Source organism: Artibeus jamaicensis, unplaced genomic scaffold, assembly GCF_021234435.1.
Source record: "Artibeus jamaicensis isolate MK-2021 breed Jamaican fruit bat unplaced genomic scaffold, CSHL_Jam_final contig_548, whole genome shotgun sequence".
Lineage (NCBI taxonomy): Eukaryota > Metazoa > Chordata > Mammalia > Chiroptera > Phyllostomidae > Artibeus > Artibeus jamaicensis.
The window spans coordinates 10,566,784-10,572,791 of NW_026521883.1; positions in this window are offsets into that span (position 1 = coordinate 10,566,784).

Sequence of the window (6,008 nt, forward strand, 5' to 3'; positions counted from 1 at the left end):
CCGCATTCCTCAAGACAGCCAATACTTTTTTGGAAAAGCTTTTTTCCCCTGCCCCCTTTCCCTTCTCCTCCCTCCGCCCCCTGCGCCCTCCCCGCTCCTCCCGCGGGGGCTGCTCGCCCATTCGCTGCCGCCTGCCGGCCTCCCAGTTGACGGTGGATTTGACTATATATGGGGACCGGAGCCGCGAGGCGGCGGTCGGCCCGGCCGCCCAGTTTCCAAACCTGCTCCCCAGTGAGAGGGCGTCGGGGCTTCGCTGGGGCCGAGCTGGGGGCCAGGGACGGACCTCTGCCCTCTGCGTTCCCTCCTCCGGGGGCCAGCGCCCCGCCATCGGGGTCGCCAGCGGAGCCCACCCGAGTCACAGGAGTCCGCGGGAGCGGGGCAGGTGGTGGGTGCGCGGCAGGTGGTGGGTGCGCGTGGCCCCCGTGAGCCGCGGGACCATCCAGCATCAGGCCCCCGCGGCCCCCAGCAGCCGCCGCACCCGGCGCCCAGGCCAGCCGCTCAGGGTGTCCGCCCAGCGCTTCCCAAGCAGCGTTCGGCTTGCCAGGTGTCACCCAAGGCGCTCACCTTCCGGAAACTAAACTGGAGCAGGGAAAGGGAGAGCTGAGAGCAAGATCTGGGGGCCGCTGCTGAGACTTTCTCCGCTGGTGGCGGCCGGAGTGTCTGGAATCTATCGGCTGCGCGCCCCTCCCCTCAGGGAAGGCTGGTTAGATAGTTTAGGGACACAGGACCCGGTTGGCTTTGTTCTGTCTGTGCCTGTGCAGTGCTTCGGTAAAGGAGGGTAGGTGGGTGGGTGGGGTCGAAGATGAAAGAACATTGACTGTAGACCCAGGCAACCTGTCCCTGGTCTGTGGTCTCTCCCGGACAGCCCTGGTCGGAGGAGTTGGTCTCTGGGGGGCAGTTTCCTCGCCTTTAAATCCAGAGGGTAGATGATCCCCGAGGTGCCTCCAGATCTAACTTTTTACAGCTTTTCTTGCACTGATTTTAGGGATTTGGCCTCTTGCCGTGTTAGACACTCAGGTGCCAGGTTGCCAAAACGTGGGATAAATATTAACCCGGCTAAGTCATTGTATCCACAGTCTTAACTCCAAGGAGGGAGCAGGCCCAGCTCTGTGTAGTGATCTCAGCTAGGAGGCAACAGGATTTCCCTTACATCTCTCGCTCCTCCCAGCCCCCAATGGGGTGAAGCCTGCTCTTTTCAGAGCTTTGGTGGGAGGGAAAGAAAGGGGGCTGGAAAGGCCCTGCCTGAAACTGTTTGATGCATTGTTGGTGAGGGTCTTGTTAATAATCCCCACAGAATAATTCACAACCTGTACTACATGGATACCGAATATTCCCTGGACGGTATCTGAGCAGATTAGGCAGGCCAAACAACTTGTAAGTCCTTCAGAGAAAGATCAAGTTCCTCTCCAGGATTTTATCAGGTTTCTTCCACTAGCCCAACTGCCCAGGAAGGAAAATATACCCTGACCACAGGTCAGAACAGTAGATCTGTGTGCACAGGGGCTGCATGGCACTGAAACTCACTGGAACCCTTTAATCACCATATTTAATCACCCAGCCACTGCACCGTTGACAAAGTTCAAGGCCTACAAGCAATATACAGTTTTGTGGACTGCAGGGAGCTGATTCCCCAGCCTGGAGCTCAGCACAGGGGGACCTCAAGGGTTAAACTCTGGGATCTGAACCTGGCCTAGCCTCTTCCTTGCAATGTGGCCTTAGTGGTGTTACAACCTCTCTTGTAAAGTAGGTGTAAAAATTCATCCCTCTTAAGGTTGTTACAAGGAAAATTAAATAAAGAATAGAAAGCATTTTGTCTAGCACATAGCAAAATGCTCAGTCCATTCTGGCCTGCTTAGGTGGCAGAGGGTCATTTCTCTTTTCTGGGTTTCAGTTTTCTCATCTATGAAAGGAGACAACTGAACTAGAGAAACTCTTGGAGGGACCATATGTTACTGCCTTTTCTCCACTGTGCCGAACATAGCAGAGGGACCTGTTCAAGTCTCCTTAAGTGAACAGGCTCTACAGACAGTTCATCAAATACACCATTGGTGAGCACCTTCTATAGGAACCGTATATTCCAGTTGCCCAGCTGATGGACCATGACTCAAGGACAGATCCACAGGCTAAATAGGGACCTAGTGTTGTGGCCTGTCAGGCAGAGATGGACTGGGACCCTCTTTCACCACAGTTTGAACTAAAGGATGTGGGAAGTGTGGGTCATTAGCTGAGACTTCAGAAACAAAAAGGGTTTGCAGCCTTGGGCTAGAGATACCTGTAGAGGAATGGTTAAGGCCATTCACAAATAGATTTCCTTCCCATCGGGGTCTGGGTAGGATTGCATATCTCCACTCACCTCTCCCCAGTGAAGTTTGGTATGGTCATTTGATTTACTTTGGCCAAGGAAGTGTGGGCAGGGATGATTTATGGACACTTAAAGAGTTAGCACATGCCTCACCATGTTTATTTTTAAGATGGTTGCTGCTCTGTCATTCTGGGTTCCCAAGTGGCTACGATCAGCAGAACACCCTTTTCTCCTCTCAACTAACCCTCTCTTGTCCTTAGTGGACAAGAGAGAGCTATAAATCTTTTTCTATTTTAGGTCACCGAAATTGGGGGGTTGCTTGTTACTGAAGCATTGACTAGCTTTTCCTGACTAATATACCACAATAGGCCATGCATCAGCTAAGCTATGGGGAAGCAGAGAAGTCTGGTTATGGAAGAAGGAGAATGGAGCAGACACAGCAAGATAAACAGAAGCACCATTGAGAGAAAAACTGGCAGACTACGACCACATTTCAGTTCTAGGGGTTCTTATAATAACCCCTTTCCTTCCTGCGGTGACAGGAGAGCGTCTGTGTTCCGCGGGAGCCTGCACAACGTCCTTGGCCCCGAGGTTCTGTGTGCAGGTGAGGAATGTTCGCGGAATTTCCAGGAGAGCGTTTCTAGTGCTTGGCATTTAGTCATTTCTCAATAAATGTTTGTTAAGTGATTGTTTATTGGCTATCAGCCATACAAATAAGTAGGAGAAACAGTGTCTGGGAAGGAAAGATTTAAGAACTAGGCTCAAAAAACTTATTTCAATTAAAAATACAGGGTCTATGTTTTATTTGCTGAAGAATGAACACAAATACTGTGACAGGGTGGGACGAATGTCCCATAAATGTGTATCGGATGCCTTTTGTGTGCAAAGCATTTCACTGGACTTCGCGGGATCCGGGAAGGTGGATAAGAGTCATGATTTTTTTCCTCTAGGAAAAGTGTTTGTTTATATAGGTTGTGGGGTAAAACTCCTCTCTCTGGGGGTCATTTAATGTGTATTTCCAACCATGTTCCCATTGTCCCAAATGCTGCCTGGGCTCCCCGGTGGCTGTGGGGACCCTGCAGCTCAGGTGCCCCAGCAGAGCTGTAACAGTCCATGTGCTGCCTCGCCCCCCATGTGCGAGCACCAGGTCTGCCACACTCCATCTCCCCATATCTGTGTGAAAAAGGGAGCCAGCACTCACTGGGATGTGTACATCCAGGTTGTTGGTTACATTTTTAAAAAAGCAGAACATAACAAAAAGCTCCTTACGTGATAGTCACACCTCGTTTAACAGCAAGAGCTCTACCTGGGCTCCGTGACCTCCCTGGAGTCAACAGTATTGACTCAGGCAATTCAGGGAAAGCGAAGAATCTATAATTAAACCAGAGACAATTGCTTCTCCGCTGGATTCTGGAATGCAGCCCTGTTATGCTCAGGGCTCCTTGGCCCACCGAGCAAGATACAGCATGTTCTCTTCCTATACAATACTAGAGAGTTTTCTGTCTCTGGGATTTGCGGTACTACCATCAGAACCCCAGGAAAATGTGCTGTGCTTCCAGGGAGGGCGTGGCACTCTGGGAAAGGTCTTCAGGCCATTGTGGAAGCCTTTGTCCATTGCTTAGTGACGCCCAGCTTGTTTTTACTCAGCTGTGCGGCCCTGAGTACACTTGCTACCTGGGCAGTTTGCACAGGCAAATGGCTCTCCCAGTCCCCAAAAGGCGGTAATTTTTCCAGCCTGACATCTGATAATTTTTAAAGACATTTTATTTTTTATGTTTAGAGCGAGGGGAAAGGAGGGAGAACGAGAGGGAGAGAAGCATTGGAGTGTGAGAGATACATCAGTGGGTTGCCTCCCACAAGCCTCTGACCAGACGCCCCCAACCACGGCCTTGGCCCACGACCCAGACGTGTACTCTGTCTGACCAGGAATCAAACTGGCAACCTCTCACTTTGCCGATGAGGCTCAACCAACTGAGCTGCGCTGGTCAGGGCTGGCATCTCATCTTCTGGCTTTCAACCATAGCAACTCTGTGGAGATTCAATCGAGCCGATGTGTGGCCTCAAGAACGGCAATGTTGCCTATGCATGCAAAGTTTAAAAACCACTTTCAAGTTCATTATTACCTCACAACCTCTTATGACAGCACCAGGATGAGTGCAATTATTCCCACTTTATAAATTAGGAAACCGAGGTCAGTGGCTGGCTCAAGACCCCCCAGCTGGGAGGTGGCAGTGCAGGGACCAGAGTGGGGATGTCCCAGGTCTCAGCCCCAGTGCTCTTTTCATTAAGCATTCCCCAGCCTTTTCTTACATTAATGTTTGATTTCCTATTTAAAAGAACACATTACAGAGTAAAGTGGGAAGGAGCAGGGGCTGCCAGAGGTCTTTTCTACACAGGAACGTGGTTAAAAGACGAGCGCAATGAGGCTGGGACAGACGGGGGGTCTGGTCCTGCATGGGGCAGCCTACTGCTGCATCCCAGGCCCTGACGCACCCCCCCCCCCCTCGGCTAATGGGAGAACCTGGTGCAGAAGTGTGGCTGGGCCAAGGAAACTTTTCCCGCTCTCGTGTTTGTGGCCCAACATGGGACCAAAAGGACATCTTCACAAAGATGTAAAGGCAGGTGTGTTAATTTTGTTCCTAGTGGCTTCAAGGGAGAGTTTGAGGTAATCATTAGAAACCTACGCCTGCTTCTCTCAAACCCCTTGGGTTGGCAAAGGAATGAGCACCACTAATGAATGCCGGCAGCTCGTTTCGGGGGAAGTGAAGATAAACGATGGGGTCAGGACAGCATGCAGCGCCTCCTGGAGACACAGCCGTGGCAGAAACAAAAGCATCCCCACCCCAGGCTTCACAGTGCAGACACCTGAGCCGGGCTTGGGGGCCACATCCAAACTTTGGAATGGTTTTCATCATTACTTCCCAGCAAATCCCGCATTCTTTTTGTATTGGAGGCCACCTGTTCATTTTTATGTTTTTATACTTGGTTCTCAAGTTTCCAGTGATGTCTTTAACAGGAACGTATGTAAACGTGACCTCTGCAGACTCCTGAGTGGCGAGCAGAGCTCCACACTCTTGCCCTGTGGACCGTGAAACCTGATGCAAAAACGCCTGTGGGGGCGGGCAAGCCCGGCGCCTGCTGATGTCCACCTACTGCTCCTCTGGACTCTAGGGGCACCACTGTGTGAGGAAAATTCAATATGGTGACTTCTGATATTTTGATCCTGCGCCCATACCATCCCTGCTGCCAAAAAGCTGAATTTTCCGTTGCTGCTGTTTGATTTGGAGGACTGTGGGTGGGCCCAGGTTACTGAAAACAGGCAATGGGCCTCCTCGTTTTTTGTAAAGATCCCCTGTCGGCTGACCAGCAAAACCCTTCTTCCCAAGTACCTTCTACTGGGACCCAGGCCTCACCCTCAGAGAGGCTGTTTTCTTTCTCTTAATCGTTAAATGTATTGGAGGCAATAACGTTGGTTGATAACATTATATGGTTTTCAGGTGTATGCCATTCTAACTGGACATCCGTGTACGCTACTGTACTCACATCCCTCGAAGTCTAGTTTCCTCTGCGACCGTGCGTGTGTGCCCACTTTGACATCCTCCCTTTTCCCCTGGGGACCACTGCTGTCTGTATCTACTGTTTCCTCATTTCGTGGAAATTGCTGTTTCTCCATAGAAAGGCTTCTTTGTGAGTATGTTCTCCCCAG